The sequence below is a fragment of the Suricata suricatta genome, chromosome 8 (genome assembly GCF_006229205.1).
Source record: "Suricata suricatta isolate VVHF042 chromosome 8, meerkat_22Aug2017_6uvM2_HiC, whole genome shotgun sequence".
Classification (NCBI taxonomy): Eukaryota; Metazoa; Chordata; class Mammalia; order Carnivora; family Herpestidae; genus Suricata; species Suricata suricatta.
Window position 1 is genome coordinate 36,912,093 of NC_043707.1, and position 16,680 is coordinate 36,928,772.

Below are 16,680 nucleotides of genomic sequence, written 5' to 3' on the forward strand. Positions count from 1 at the left end.
CATACACTGAAAGCCCCGCCATAAAATGTTACAATTTTTGCTTTTACCAATCATCCTTGTTTTAAAGAGCATAAGAGGAGAAAAACAGTTTGTGATTTTTGCCTAGACATTTAGAATTCTGTTACTCTCTCTCCACTCCTGAAATCCCAGGTTTCCCCTGCTGTCTGTTCCCCAGGAGTTTCTTTCAGGTTAAGTCTGCTGTAGCAGGTTCCCAAGGCTCCCCGCGTGTGGTGACAGCTGTCATGTCCCTACTCCCGAGGAACATCCCTGCTGCGTCCGGGTCAGGAGCTCTATCTGTCAGTACTTTGGAAATCGACATTGCTGCTCGAGCTCTGGCCTCTGTGGTTTCCATTCAGGTGACCTGCCCTATGTAAGAAACTCAGACCACAGGTGACAGTGGAGGGAGGGGACAGCAGCAGCGTCTGGGGCCTGGGGACTTGTCTGCTGGTGTGGCCTCTGCAGCCATTTCGTAGGTACAGTACTGTTCCTGAGTAGACGTGACAAGCCAAGTACGTATCTTATGAGCATCTGTAAAGTCTTGCTGGATCATTCCAGCATCACCATGATTTGGGTGTGGCACTTGTTGGCTGTGTGTTTCCTAGCAGGTTTGTGTTTTCTTGGTTCTTCAAGGACCGCTTAATTTTTGCTGTTTTCTGGAGGTTTCGAATGGCACTTTAGGAGAGGCAGGTCTTTTGCAGTCCCACAGAGAGTGTTAACCCCATTGGCTGATTGCAGCAGGCGGTCTATGCGGTGGGCCCAGGTGGCGGCTCCCATGCCCTCTGAGCACTGGGCTTCCACACCAGGGCAGCTTCGGGGCCCACACACCCTCTGCAGTCCACGTGGGTGCCAGGCGTGCCCTCCCAAGTCCCCTCTCCTGACGCCCCAGTTTCTAGTTTCCTAAAGCCCCTGGCCAGACACTCAGGGCATTGCCCTCCCTGCTCTACTGTGTACTTCACATCTGTGTCAGCACATGCTGTGGGGTGCAGCAGGGAGAGCAGTGAGGATTCACGCCACTGCCCTGAGGTCACAGCTCTTGAGGTGCTAGCGCCCGCCCAGCCACACCCGTACCTCTGTGGGGTTGCCCAGGACCCTGGGAAGGGGAGCAGGAGAAAAGGAAGAAAGCAGATTTCTCCCCCCCACTTCTTGGGCCAGCAGGTGAGGGCTCCTCACTCAGCTCTGTCTACACCTAGTGCTCGCTGCACCTGAGCCAGGCTCACGGCTTCTCGCCTGGGGAGGGGACACCAGGATCCGAACAGGCACCAGCGGCCGACCTTGGCACACCCAGACCGCTCTAGCGCTAGCCTGGAGAGGAGCCGACGGCCTCCAGAGTCCTGCACCTGTTCCACACATGGGATCTGCAGTCAGCAAACTTCAAGAAGTGTCCAGGGCCACGTGCTTTTCACTAGTGAGTTCTGCCAAACAACAATGAACACCAGTTCTGCACCATCTCTTCAAGAAGAGTAAAGAGGGAGCCCCTTTATCTCACTTTATGAAGCACATATTACCCTAATTTGAAAACCTGTGACAAGACAGAAGATGAGACCTGTAGGAATTTGTTTCCGTATTTATTCCAGGACTCACCTGTCAGTTGAAGTAATTTGACAAAATTCAGAATCCAGGAAAACAGCGAAGTAAACAAAGAGGGGCCCCCTCGGCTGGGCAGAGCATCTACGGGCGCTGCCTCCCGACACTGGGCCTGACTGGGTGTGACCCACCCCACACCTGCCCAGACTGGAAAGAAGGCAGAGGGGGTCTGGTGCCCCAACCCGCCACTGTGGGAGTCCCAGGCCAGGCAGCCAAGGGTGGGGTGGGAGAGAACAGAGGCCTGAATGGCAGATCCCAAGAAGTACAGAACAAGGAAACTGATAATGTGAGTTCATGGATTTTTGTGACCCAGGTGGTCCTGTATCCCGCAGCCTTGCTGACCACGTTTATAAGACACGTGAGTGCGTGTGTATGTTTGTTGTGTGTTACGTACTAGACACGTGGACACTAAGATCAGAAGCCTGATGCCATTTCTGTTCACCCTCCACCACTGAAATCCTGGGTGTGAGTCTAGCCACTCATCCAGGAAGAAGTACCGAGGCGAGGCGGCAGAGGGGCTCCGAACAAAGGGTGAGATGCCCCTCACTGTTGGCCGCAAAGGCCCCACACGGCGAGCGTCTGCTCACCCTGTGGTTGGGCCACTGTCCCCCAGGTCCCATCATCAGCCCCTCGCAGCCTCTGCCCTCCAGGGCCGGCGGGCAGTCTGTCTAGCTGAGCGCCTTCACCAGAGACGGGCTTGCGCCCACGTTGTCGTCCATCCCGGACCCGAACTTGTGTGCGTGGCAGTGCCACACGCGCTCCCTGCAGACACTGACAGCCACAGTGCCCTTTGCCGGGTGAGTGGGGGACGGGAGGGTCACCCGCCGAGGGGACACGACCACCTATGGGTTTCCTGGCTGGGGGTGGGGGTGGTCAGTGCGTGGCAGGCAGCTGTCCTGCATCTTGGAAGCAGTGGCCATGCAGGCCTCTGCAGGCCTGTACACCAAAAACTGTCAATTTTACTGCATAGTGGTTTTTTAATTTTACATAAAAACGGCACCATTTTAGTGTGCTTTCTTTGCTCAATGACACAGAGGAACATGCTATGCCCCCCTTGCACATGGTCTCCCCATGTCCGTGTTCCTGGACTGCCTCCGTACGCAGTTTGGGCAGAAGCATCCAGTTTTCCTTCATGATGGTTTTGTATAGAAAGGCTTAACTGTTTTCAGAATCTCTTCTATTAATTCCATTATTTTTATGCTTACAAAGGCCTTTCATGATCTGATAAGTAATTTTATTTTCTTCTGGGATTTTTGGGGGCTTATTTTTCATATGTAAAGATCTGCTTTACTTGGACCTTATCTTGGTGTGTGGAGCAAGGTCAGGAAGGCTCTGAATCAACCTCTTTCCGGGTCACTGGGCATTGGCCCACCTCGGGTTCCCCGTGATCATTTCGCGCTCCATAGGTTGCTAAGTTCTGTTACAGAAGAGGATCTGTATTCAGGTGTTCTGGGTTTTTTAAATTTCATTTATCTGTACTGTATTCCTTTTGTAATTGTAACTTTAAAATATGTTTTAATATCCCATGTAGAGCAAGGTGGTACTTTTTTTCCGCCGACGGACTGTCGTACCTTCTCTTACTCTAAATGAAGTTTAGAATTACTCTGTGGAGTTGAAGAAAAAGACGTGGAGGTTTTGGGGTTTGCTGGGATTGTGTTAAGGTTATTCATTACCTTGGTAGGCGAGTTTTCAGCGGCTCCGAGCTGTGTCTGCGGAGGGAGGACTCTGAGGCGCACACTTGTGCGGCCTGGCTGCAGGGAGGGAGCGCCTCGCCACACACACACACACACACACACACACACACGAGCTATCTGCTGCTGCCAGGCTGGGACCTGCATGCCGGGGTCCACATCACCTTCCTTTGCTCCATGCGGTCACAAGTCCTGCCTGAGTCCCAGGGCCCAGACCTCTCCCCTCCCTCATCCCACTCTGCTGTACCGCCCCCATCCCCCCCTTCCCAGCACCTGGCTGTCTTTGGGAGAGAGGAGCAGAGAAGATCCACCCCATCTCTCTGGGCCAGAAGTCCCCACGACACTGCTGTGACAAGGTCTCAGGGACTGCGCAGTCCGCCCAGCTGCACCCTGAGGCGCTCTGCACCTACTCTTTGTCCCCCCGCCTGGCAGGGTGTCTGTTTGGTGGGAGCACCAGCGTGAGGAGGGAGCAGTCCCCGGCTCCATGGCCGCTCTGTGGGCAGTCGGAACCATGTGGTCAGCTGTGGGGTCGTGCAGCACTCTAGGACAGGCCGGCCCTGTGGGTGGACAGCGCGGCCGGAGAGTACCCAGGGGCCCGGGCCCACCCTCCTCTGCCTCCATGCAGCGGGCTTTGTGGAAAGCCTATTGGTGCTTTAATTACCGTGTATCCCAGGGTCTTCTCTCCCCACGCTGTTCGTTCTCGGTGTCAGGTAATAAAGGGCAGCGCCATCAACTGGGTGTGTAATTGGAGTTGTGAGGAAGTCACGTAGTGTACTCAGCGGGTCTGCAGGCAGACGGGGCAGGGCATGGAGCCTTACCTCATGTGCTCTGTGTGAACGAGCTCCCTGGTGGCCCCTGAGCCCGGACATAGCGCCCAGCCAGTCCTGGGCCACCCTGGGCCTCACCTCTGCCGGCAGGGATGCTGGCCCCCTCTTGCTGCTACTCAGCCCCACCCCCACTGCTTTGGCGGCAGCCTCTGCACCGGAGAGTGGAGCCAGAGTCCTGGGCAAGGCTGCCCACTTGGGGACCAGAGGGTGGGGGCGTCCCTGCCAACCTGGTGGCATCCATCCAGAGAAAAACTGTGTGTGCAGCCCATCCCTCTACTGGATACCCCCACGTGGGTGTCCCTAGGGCATCGCAAAGTTAGCATGGTTAAATCTGAATTTCCACGGAAACAAGGAAGGGCCACAGCGTACTACATGTCACTGCTGGATGCTGGCAGAATGGGGGATGGCAGGGATGCAGAATGATGCAGCCGCGTCAAAAGGGACTCTGGTGTCTTACAACACAGCAGGTCCCACCGTGCGGTCCAGCAGTCACACTCCGAGACGAGAGAGTGCGTGCACACAGACCCACACGCGGGTGTGCACAGCGGCGTCACCCATCATCGCGGGGACCGGGCGGCAGCCGGGATGCCCTTGGGTGGCCGGTAGACGAACCACAGTCCATTGGGCAGCGGGATGTCACTCAGCCCTGAAAAGAAGTGAGCCGCAGAGCCGAGAGGACGCGGAGGAGCCTTCGATGCGTGTCCCCGGGTGCAGGAAGCCCGTCTGCGGGGCCCGCCCCTGTGTGGTCCCAGCCGGGGGGCATCTGGGCGAGGCAGGACCCGGAGACGGGGGGGAGGGTGGGAGAGGGTAAGGGGGGGTGGGGCGGCCGGGGCCCAGGTGGAGCACCAGCATTGATTACTCTGATGATACTGGGGGACACATTTGTCTCACCCACAGAACACACACCACACAGTGACCCTCACGTAAACTGTGGACTCGGTGATAACGAATGCACCGTCCTGGGGATGTCAGTAGTGGGGGAGGCCCTGCTGTGCGTCCATATAAGGGAATCTGTGCTCTCCACTCAGTCATGCTGCAAACCTAAAACCATTCTGAGAGCCTTTAAAAAAGAAGCTCGGACCTTCACCTGCTTTAAGTGTACAGTGATCCTAGTAAGTATGCAAGGTTTGCAATCTTCCTGATGATGGACCTTTCTGTCACCCCAGACGGGACCCTGCTACCGGCCAGGAGCCAGTGTCCGTGGCAGCACATGGTCCCAGGGCCAAGTCTGCGTTCTGGTGATGTCTTTCCTGGACTTTCCCACCAGCCGGGTCACGCAGCACACGGGCTGTCGTGTCTGCCCTCCACCACTCACCGGAAGATTCCTAAAGTCTGGCTGTGGCGTAGTGTCCACGTGATGGAGCTTTGTTTCCTTTCTCTGTGTCACTAAGACTCCCGGTACAGACCACGCCTCAACGGGCCCAGGCGCACGGCCCCCTCTTGGGTTCCAGCAAATGTGGCTGCTGAGCACGTTTGAACACAAGGCTCTGTGTGCACAGAGGTGGGCACTGGGTGGGAGTGGATTCAGGCTCTTTCTGGGGGGGAAATGGGGGTGAGTTTATATCCAGTATTTTAGGAAACTGCCAACTTGTTTTTCACAGTGGCTCCGCTACCTCTCAGCCGCTGCGTGTGCTCCGGGACCCCGCGTGCTCCTGGCGCTGGCGAGTCCCCGGCTTTTTGGTTCCAGCTGCGCAGACAGGTGTGCCGTGGCTACGTCTCTCTGTGGCAAGCAGCGTCGAGCATCTTCCCACATACATCTACTCTGCTGAACCATCTTCTTCTTATTTTTAATGTTTTATATATTTTTGAGAGACAGCGTGAGCAGGAGAGGGATAGAGAGAGAGGAAGACACAGAATCTGAAGCAGGCTCAAGGCTCTGAGCTGTCAGCACAGAGCCCGACACGGGGCTCAAACCCACGAACCGTGAGATCATGACCTGAGCTGAAGTCGGACACTTAACCGACTGAGCCCCCCAGGCGCCCCTGGACCGTCTTCTTTAATCTTCAGCCCACGTTTTACTTAGAGTATTTGTTTTCTTGTGATCATTTTCCTTGTGCTGCCTTTTGATCAGTGGAAGTTTAAATTTTGATGACATCAAATCTGCTTGTTTCTTCTTCAATGCCTAGCGCTTTGTCTAAGAAATCCTCACTTACCCCAGCGTTGCCATCTCCTGGTTTCTTCTAGGAGCTTTTATGTGTAGGCCTACGCTCTGCATCGGATTAATCTTTGGACATGGTGTGAGGGAGGAGTCATTCACTTGTTGCTGTCTGGAAACCCAGCTGTTGGAAAACTCCCCTTGCAGGCGTTTCTGACACCTTGGCCCCATCTTGCTGACGGATACACAGAATCCATCAGGACAGTGCACAGGTGCCCGCAGACCCAGCTCAGAGATCCAGCACCCAGACGCCAGGATGCTGAGCGGGGTCCGGGGAAGGAGCTGGGGCCCCTGTTGGCGGTGCAAGCTGCAAAACCAATGCTGGACGCTACTTTTCCTTTTTGCCTTTTTTCGTAAAAGTGAGAACACCTTCACTGAATTTCTTTTTAGATCATGACAGAAGGTCCTAACACTGGCATTTTGCTGAGGCTGAGTGGCGCAGACTCCATGACCACAGCCTAGCCTTACTGTTCTTCTTACATGTGGTTGTCATTTCTGCATCTGTTTCTGCATCAGCTTGCCAACATCTTGCTTTTCTTGAATGGTCCAAGCTGCCTCCCACCTCAGGCCCTTTGCACTTGGCCATCTGCTACCTGCCGCGAGCGGCTCGCGCCCTGGCTTCCCAGAGGTCTGCTGTGACCAGCCCCTTCCCCACCCTGCTTTCTCGTTCTCCTTAGCACTTACCACCTCTGGGGACCACTCGCCCACTCATGTGTGTTTTCATCTGTGTCCCCTATTGGAATGTCATTCCCTCAGATCTGGGATTCCTACCTGCTTGTCCACGCTGGCGCCGGCCACACGGTTCAGTCTTGACACCTATGAGAAATAGAGTAATAACTGAGCAGTTTTTCTACAGTCCTCATTCCTGGGGCTGCTGGTGAAGGGCGGGGAGGTGGTTCTCAGGCCACTGTGGCCTCACCTGCCACCCAGGTATCTCCTCCTACAGCCCTGGGCATCAGAAGTCTCCCATCAAGGGGCTAACACGAGGCTGTTGGCAGGGACTGCCGTCCCCCAGGGCTCCGCGGAGAACCTGTGCCATTGGCATTTCCATCCAGTGACAGCTTTCCTTGGCACTCGGCCCCTCCCAGACCTCCCATAGCAGACTAGCTGCCACTCTTCAGACCCGCCACCCTCCTGCCCGGTCGCTGGAGGAGCCATGTGATGCAACAGGCGCCCTGGATGGTCTCTGCCTCCCTAGTTCACCTGCCCCTGCAGGGCCTGCCCATGAGCCCAGGGTCCTGCTTCTGGGCATCAGGCACCGACACCTCTCCACGGCCTCTGTCTTGGTCCCTTGTCTCCATTGATTGGAAAAACTTCCTTCTTCTGACCCACCAGGTCCTTATGATGCCAGGGCATAAGGGCAGGAGCAGCCCAGCTGCCAGTCCTGGACATAGGCCACAGACCCCAGGTGGACAGCGCGGGGGGCACAGGAGCAGGCGGAGGCCCCAGGGGTGTCTCGGCTTGCTGCCTGCCAGGGCATCTACAGGTAGTGCCTGTGGTGGTCTCGCACGGAGGGGCCAGGCCCGGCTGGAGACTGCGCAGCCTGGCGGGCAGGAGGGGCTCCGTGGCTGCAGACAGTGAAGGCCAGCACTTTCTTCGGAAGATCAGTTGTCAGGAGACCCTGCTCCCCGCTGTACCTGGCGGAGCGGCACAGACCAGACTCCAGTCCTGGCCACCGTGTGTCCTTGGCAGCAAGGCGCCTGCCACCTCACGGCGCTCCCTCCCTGTCCGGGCAGTGCATCTGCTATGCGCCTGCTCACCTCTCACTTCTCCCTCCCCTCTTCCCGCCTGCACCCCAATCCCCGGAGCACTACCTTGTTGCTCCCTTTGGGCCTGTGGGCCGCTCTGCAGCTGAACCGCTTCTCGGTCCTCCTCTTCCTGCCTTCCCTTCCAGACTCGAGGCCTAGCCGCATACATTAGCAGGTTTTAATAGACTGCCGCATCTTGAAAGCAGGGAGAGAGAGAAAGATTTAAAATCTTGTCTTGCCCAAAGCAGACAGATTGACTCGAAAATGACTCCGTCAATAAAAGATGAGCTCTGAGAGGCTCTTCTCTTTTCCGAGAGGAAGCTTGCCTTCCAGGTTCTGCTTCTCTGCGCCCGCTGTTAGAGACTCACAACACACGTGACACGCAGAACGGATCAGAGGGAGCCTGGCGTGGCTGCTGGCGTCGTGGCCTTCCCCTGCAGCGGTCCTGCCTGCCAGCGTGCATGTGGAAAGAAGTTGCCAGAAACTTTGGTTAAGCAGCGCTGCTCTCTAGTTTACATCTGGGGGGTTGTGACATGATGTAGTTGTGTGCCTCCGGCCTGTAGATGGCTTCTGGCTCTGGCGGCTGTGTGTGAGCGAATGTGTACACGTGCATGAATGTGTGTGTGCCTGTGTGAGCACTTGTGTGTGTGTGCGTGCATGAGTGTCACGTGCATGAATGTGTGTGTGTGCATGTGTGGGCATCTGTGTGACCCCCAGGGTCTGTACCCATGAAATGGAGGTGGCTGTAAGTGATGCTTCTTGGGGTTCACAGAGCTTGGGGGACCAGGGCACACAGAGGACATGAGGCCTCCCCCCGGGGCTCTTTTCCGGGATCTGCTGGTATAGGCTGGCTGCCCCTCACTGGGGGTGGGGGGGCAGAGTGGGGATGCTTTAATTGGAAGAAATGTGCTGTAAACAACAGGATAAGTGAGTAAATCAGAGGCCGATGAGCTCTGCACACACCCCAAGCACATGGGTCCCAGAAGGGCCCTTGGTGGGGAGATGGCCGACAGGGCCCCCAACAAGCACCTGTGGCCAGACTCTTGGCCCAAGATGGTGTGGGGTGTCCGGCGCTGCCTGCTGGCCTTTGGGGAACCCTCCCCACTCCAAAGTCCTGGCTTCAGTGTCCGGCTTTTCTGCTCCCCGGCTGGGTGACTGTGAACAAGGCACTGACCTTCTCTGGGCCTGACCCCACATCTGTCAGCTGCCTGGACGAGGCGCCAGCCATGGCCATCCACCAAGGCCCAGCTGGTCCCCCACACCCCCGCAAAGGCACCAGGGTGGGGAGCCTGGCGCCCAGTGAGACAGGGTGGGGGGGGGCATCCTCTGGGGCTTCAACTGCTCTCTGTTCTCAGTGGTGGGGGAGGGAGCCTTCCCAGGAACATGATATCACATGAGCGCCCGCCTGCCACCCGGGACCCTCCCACCCCGTAATCTGGTGGCTGTAATTGCTGGTGTCTTTTCAGACCATTTCTGTGCAAGGTGACAAGCTGCTTGTGGAGTGAGCCGTTAATCACACAGAGATGCCCCTGTTTGAAAGCTGGCACTGAGCTTACCCAGGGTGGGCGTCTGCCAGGCAGCCGGCAGTGGGCACACACGCTGCTCATCTGCATATAATTCCAGGGCGAATGTCTTCTCTCTTGTGTAAAACGTGCAATTTCCGGCCCAGCAGGGGAACATGGGCTCATAATGGAGAGACTCTGTCCCAGGGGCCCTCTGGCTCCAGGCAGTTCAAGCAAACCATTCCCTAGGACGGCAGAAGGCCGTGGCAAGTGGGTGGCATGGGCCTGTGCACTGCTCACAGAGGACGGCAGTCGGGTGGTGTCCGCCGTGCCCCCTCATGGACAGGCCGCTCTGAGTGCTTCGAGAGGAAGGGGGTGGGCGCCTGAACCCCCCCAGTGGGCACGGGCATGCGCAGATGGGCACATACAGATCTGCAGGCTGGTTCTGCCCCCCTGTGCCTGCCAGCCTCCTGGGCCCCTTTCCTGGAACTTGGGTTTGGCCTGGGAAGGCAGCTGGAGGAGGGGGACCCATGAGGGCACACGTGCTGCATGGGGGAGGGAGGGGTTGGACCTGCTCTGGAGCGCGGCCCCCACAAAAGGCCTGCCTGAGGCTGTGGTCCAGCCAGTGGCCGCGTCGGCCCCTCCCCGTGGCCGGCCAGGACAAGGACCCGGCCCCGGCCCCACAGCCATTGTCCTGCGGCACTGGCTCCCACAGTTTCTGATAAAATTGCATGAATGTTTGATGCCTAATTATTAAATATTTAAAAATATAAAACTGAAAGAGTTAGAAGTTAGGAGATGTGACTAATTCAGGCCCGGCAGTGTGGCCCGGCTTTGGGCCCGAGCAGAGCCAGCACCTCCCCACCAGGGTCCCTTTCTGTGCACCTGCCAGCAAGGCCCAGGGGCGCTTCCCACAGGGACCTCTGAGGCCCAGCCAGGCTCCCCGCCCAGCCTGGTCTCATGCAAGGCATCCCTGCATGCATGGCTGCAGGCAGTTCTGTCATCTGTGGTCAGGCCCCTGGGTCACCAGGACACTTACCTGTCCCTGTGGCGCACCTCAGAGACAGGTCCCTCCCTGGTCTTTGTTCAGCTGCAGGCCCAACTCAGAACATGTCTGCTCTCATCCCCAGTGCCCTTCACATACGTGGGGACACACTTTGTGCCCCCATCTTCAGACCCAGCACGTGCACATCACACAGCGGCTCCCATGTGGCCTCACTGGCTTGGCTCCCCACCTGTGTGACTGCTGCCCCCACTGTGTGCCTTTCCTCAGGACTCCACGAGGTCATCTCCCTCGGCTCTGTCACCAGCCTTCTGAACCCAAGGAGGTAAAAGCCCAACTCAGAACCTTGACCTCCACACCCATGGCTCCCCAAAGCCTGTTCATAGCAGATGATGTCCCCTGTCCCCATCCCCCTGTCCATTGTCCAGACTGGTCCCACTTGTGCCCTTCCATACCTTGGGAAGACTTGGGGGCAGAGGGCAGCCCGCAGCCCCAGCTCACCTGGCTTTGCAAAGCCCTGTCTGGCTACCAGAAGGCTGCCAGTGTCCTGGGGAGGTAGCGGTAGTGGGGTGTCGAAGTTGCCAAGTATGGTCTTCCCTGACCTTCATGCCCAGCAGGGCTGCCTCGGAGCCTGAGCCAGTAGCTGGGGGAGAGATAGCAGGCAGGAGCCAGGGCCCTCACCCCACCTTTGCACAGGCACGCCCAGGGGACAGGTTGTGGAGCGGAGCTCAGTGAGCGTTGGGAGGTGAGCGATTGGCCTCCTGCCATGGCCATCCACTGCTGTGGACCCCAAGGGCGTGCCTGCCATCATCCCTGCTCCATGGGCCCCTCCTCACCTGAGGGGCACAGTGCTGGGGATGCCCGGGTGTGGAGCACAGCTGGCTGTCCTGTCTCCTCCCACAGCCAGGTCCAGGCAGGCTGTTGTCCCCCTCACTGCCTTGCATGCGGTGCCCTTGGAGCGGCCCCAGCTCAGCCTGGGCTCCAAGAGCTGCTCTTCAAGTGGTGAAATATTAGTGCCTCTGGTTGTTTTCTAAGCTGAGAATCTTAGCATCGGCTAAGTGGTTTTATTCACTTTTCAGAAAGAAAAATGACTCTGTCCCCAGTCCCCAATGGGAAATTTCAAAAGCTGCTTCCAGTTCTTAAGCACAGCACAGCTGCAGGGGCCTGCCTGCCTTTGACGGCAGCTAGTGCACAGCTTCCCTGCTCCCTGCAACCGACCCGGCCGCGCCCTCGCCCTCCTCCCAGCTGCCCTTGCCAGGGGTCTGGAGCCATGGAGGGGTGGGGGTTGTTGGGACAGGATGGGAGGAAGAAGGTCTGTCTATCAGGCAGGAGGTCCGTCCATGGGGCAGGATGGGAGGAAAGAGGTCTGTCTGTCAGGTGGGAAATCCATCCATGGGGTGGGGGTGCGGGTCCATTCAAGGGAGCAGGGTGGGAGGAATAAGGTCTGTCAGTCAGGTGGGGGTTCTGTCGATGGGGCAGGGTGGGAGGGAGGACATTCATCCATGGAGTTGGGGGGATCCCTCCACGGGAGGAGGGGGGGAGGTGGGGTTTCCTCCAGGGGATGTCTGACATACCACCCAGCTGGAGACCAGTCAGTTACTTCTGGGGCTTCCTTGGTGGCTTCCCCTCCCCCTTCTGTCACTTCTTCATGTAAAATTCCTGTGCTAGGAATTGATTCTTTGGCATTTTCTGTCTCTCACTGTCTTCAGTGGGGCGCCTTCAGGGAGGCCCTTCACGTTACCTTTCAGCACCTCCGTGGGTACCTGTGATGGCAGTGCTCCCACGAATTGCACATTGTCACTGCTGCCCCTGATGCCACTTCTCTGGGGTCTTATGCTTGTCTGGCCTCCTGGTGGAAGCTCCTGTAGCCTCCGGCCCGCAACTGTGTGTGCAGCACACAGCGCCACCCTCTGCCAGGTGTCTCTCGGGGCCTCTGGGGCCAGACTTGGGGAGGGCTGTGAGCAGGCACGTGTGAAGGCCGGTTCAGACCCCGCGGAGGCCGCAGGTGCGAACTGACTTCTGCCACCACCCCCCCGCCCCAGCCCTACACAGGTGTGGCCCCGCTGTCCCTCTCCCCATCCACAGGGGCCAGGGGCGCGGACAGTGGGGGCAGGCATCCACGGGTGTTCTCATTAGCCGCAGCAGCCTGAGGCCTGTCACCCCTGCCTTGGGCAGCAGGGACCATCTCCTCTCCGGGAGAGGCAGAGCCACCAGCCAGGTGTACCGGAGAACCTGCGGTCTGGCCTCCCTGCTGCCCATGATGGTGAGGCCCCACTTGGCCAGGCCCGCTGGGCCAGCCTCCTCCCGTGCTGCTCTCCATCTTCTAAGGTTTTGTCCCCCGTCTGGTCTGCGCGGCCTCCCCGTCCTCCGCAGAGGATGCGATGGGGAAGCAGGACGAACATGCGTGGTCCATCCACCACGTCCACCGGGAAGCCCCATACATCACTTGTTGATGGTGATGAGCGCTTTTCTAGGGGCTGTGATCAGGGCTGCGGGAAAAGGGCATTTCCTGTACTCCCGCCTCCTCAGAGTACACTTGGAACTCAGTGGGACAAAAAGTCCTCCCTTTGCTGAGCTTGGAGTCTACTGGAGAAATAATGGTCACTCAAAGAAGCATTTGAAAATTCTGTTATCTAAAACAGACCCTGTCACGTGCACTGAGGATACGTGACAGGAGACTGGATGTATTCCGGAAAAGTGATTTCAAAGCTAAGGTGTCTAGGAGTCACCTACAAAGCATGAGGGGCTGCTCCCGGCATGTGCAAAGGCCCTGGGGTGGGGAGGAGAGTGGTGCCTCCGGAATAGAGCCAACGCAGGTGCAGCTAAAGAGGTGGCGGGCCCAGACGCTCGGCAGGTGCCTGATGGTCACAGGGGAAGGTCTTAATTCAGACCGCGTCTTCCATTCAGAGCTTAGATTTCTGTCAGAGGACTTGGGCCTCACACAGGACTGGAACCCAAGGAACAGAGGGCCCAACCCGGCCGCCAGTGCCACTCTGAGCTCAGTGACAGCGCCAGGAGGCCTGGGATCCCAGTCCCAGCTCTGCCCTATGAGGGCCTCCACTGGATAGTGCCTGCTCTGCTGTCAGAATCCTCTGGGCTGAGATGGGGTTCAGGGAAGCCCGTTAAAAGGGAGCTGTTACCATGAGAGGCCCCAGGATGGAGCTGAGGCCGCAGCACATGAGACAGAGTGGGGCCAGAGGTCTGCCTGTCCCTCAGAACAGCCACCGCGCAGGGTCAGACCCAGGCACCTCACGGGCAGGCTCAGGCTGCGTGACAGGAAGGACGTGAGCCGCAGACCCCCACATGGGCTGCCCCCCGAGAACCGTTTGCATCTTGGGACATGTTTCTATGTCATTCTGCTTGAGCTTCTCCACAGCCCAGGTAGGAGAAGCTCAGAGCGAAGGGCTGCATGTCGGCTGCCTACACCCTAGGCTGGGTCAACCTTCCCATGGGGCGGACGGGGACCTGCCAGAGGAGCTGCCACCACCCCCACTCCCTGCACCCTCCCCTGCCGCCTGGTACAAGGGGAATTGAATCACGGAGACACGTGTACTTGGAGTGAAATGAAGGCACAGCTGGGCCCTGCTGGCCTGTGCGGCCACGTGCGGCTACATGCGAGGCCCCACAGACGTTTTCTGCCGGGGCGGTGCCCGTCCACCCACCTGCCTTTCACCCACTTCCCCGCCCTTCTGGAAAAAGACATTTCTCCAAATTTCAGACCGTGAACTAGCCCGCCCATAACTGCTCCTGGATCCGACCACTGCGCTCTGTCCTGTGAGCCTTTCTGGAAAAGAGCATTTACTTTTGTTCCATGTCCTTCCCACGGGCTTTCCCAGCTGCTTGGTGTCCCTCACCAAGGACTCTGGGAGAGCCTTGCACGGGGCTGCCGAGGGGAAGAGGGGCAGGATGGCCGGCAGAGGGAAGACTGGCGGGAAGGCATGGTCCCTTAGCCAGTATTGCTGGGGGCAGGACAGGGCTGAGGGGGAGTCTGGGCCCCGTGCACCCTCCAGTGGAGTGTGGGCTTGATCCGGGCGGGGGGAGGTGCCCCAGGCACGGGTGTCTGGTGAGGCCCGGGAGGTGCACACAGCAGGAGGGAGGGCGGGCCAGGAGCTCTTCGCGGACATGAGGAGACCGCTTGCATGCTGTGCTGGCCCTGCCCGATGGCTCGGCGGGGGTGGGGGGGGTGGGGGAGTTACTGTGGCAGGGTGCTTGCTGCTGGGTGCAGAGTGGGGTCACCACGGACCCCAGGGGTCTCTGCCTTCAGCCCATGGAGGAGCATCGCGTGAGCACCCACGTGTTTGGGCCACCAAGCCCCACCCACGGGAAGCCTCAGCTCACTCTGGAGAGAGGCTGCGTCAGAGCGATGGCATTTCCAAGGCAAAAGGCACATCTTTTATTTATTTAATCCAAACCGTCGTGTGAATTATTCATTCACATTTATATAAGCGATTGAGCAGCAGAATAAGGGGGAGGTCAGAACACCGACTTTGCTTTGCCCTAAATCACAGCAAGAAGTCATGGTGTGTCCCCCCGCCCCCGGGCATGCTGTGTTAAGGTGACCCCACCTGAGGGCTGTGGTGTCTTGCCAACTTGTACCAGATGGGGTCAGACAGTTCCTGTGACCTTGAGGAAGTCACCCCCATCCCAGCTTCCCCTACTCTGCCCATCAGACAGTGACACGAGACCCGCCTTGTGGGGTGTGGGCACACTGGGGAAGGGAAGGTGTTCGAAGAGCTGAACATGGGGGTCCTGGCTCCTGGCCCGCAGCAGGTGCTCAGAGCTCACGCCCCAGGAGTGTGCAGCCCATAGGAGTCCACGGATGGCATAATGGACAGCGTTTTGTTGTCTGTGGGCACAGGGGCTATTACCTTGTCCAAGGTCAGGCTGCATTATTACCAAAATTTAATTTTTCCCAGTGGACATCTGAGATCCATTAAAGGCAGTGCAATCTCTGACAGGGGTGAAATATCGCCACAGAAATGTGGTCAGTGAATTTTTCCTTCTGGAATGGCTTTTCCTCCAGCTTGGCGGATCTGTCCTCAGCAGGGCTGGCCAAGAGACTCAGGGAGGAGCATGGGGTCAAAGCCGCCAATTACCCTTTGGATTTCGTAGTCTGATTACCCGATTAATCAAAGGCTCCGCGCCCACGTCCCAATGGAGAGGCTCTCTGCTCTGGCATAATGATGTCCGCCAGGGCCATCAGACTGCATGATGAATGGGGGGATAGGTGAGGGCAGGGCGTGTGGCCAGGTGGATGGACGCGCATGGTGGAGAGGCCAGAAGGAACTGTGCCCTGGTCTCAGGTGTCTCATTCAGAGTGAGAACACAGCGGCTGCAGGCAGCACGGGTAAGACCTAGGGTATGTGTCCGGAAGCCCAGTGCCAGCCAGAGCGTGTAAGGGGCAGCGGAACTGTCGAGGGCTTGGCCTGGGCTGTGCCAGACACACGTGGCCCAGCAGTGAATGCCATGGCTGCTATTTGTGAAACAGAGTCCGCACCCTGCACAGAGCCTCGTGGCAGCCGCAGCATGTGCTAATGAGCCCCTGCCGTGTGCGCTGCGGCCCAGACCCCCAGTACTTTGCTGTGGCCCTGCGGGATCCTGTGTGGTGTCTGCAGTGCCTCTGGAGACGGCTGTGTGCCCAGTGCACCCGGGAGCCGCTGGTCGCCAGGCCTGGGCCTGTCCCGGTGACCGTCACGGGATGGGCCATGGCCCCGTGCTTCAGCCTGAGCAGGAGGGCTCCTGTCCTTATCACCCCGGGGCCTGGGGTCTCTCACCACGCCCTTAGCCAGCATGGCTCCCATCCCGTCTAGGACATCCCCAGGTTCTGGTGGGGCTCCCAGGGGACTCCCAGCAAGCTCCTGGCTTCGGAGGCTGGGGTTTGAGGAGTGCCAGCCTCGCTGATTAGTGAGGGGAGAGCTGAGGTTAATTACTGAGAAGACACCTTGGGGACGGGCTCACAGTGATTGCCATGCAACCTCCTGCCAACTTTGCACTTAGCACAGCTCACTTCTCCTGCGCAGCCATGAACCGTGGCAGGAGTGGTGGGCGGGCCGGAGAGCCACTGCCCTAAATGGTCCTGTCAGAGCTTTGTGGGGGGGGCGGGGCCCAGGGGCAGTCTGCACGCAGTGACCTCATCTCCGGTGGCGGGGAAGTCCCAGGACCGGGAATCT

General features: G+C 58.3%; 1 protein-coding gene and 1 long non-coding RNA gene across 2 annotated transcripts in view; both read left to right on the forward strand.

Annotated features, from left to right (window-relative positions):
- Nucleotides 1–16,680, forward strand: part of MAD1L1 (mitotic arrest deficient 1 like 1) — a 288,983-nt gene that overhangs the window by 230,459 nt on the left and 41,844 nt on the right. The window lies entirely within an intron of this gene.
- Nucleotides 4,582–5,942, forward strand: LOC115299882. The gene is made up of 3 exons (XR_003912399.1): nucleotides 4,582–4,758; nucleotides 5,269–5,603; nucleotides 5,704–5,942. It is a non-coding gene; the product is annotated as an uncharacterized LOC115299882 (long non-coding RNA).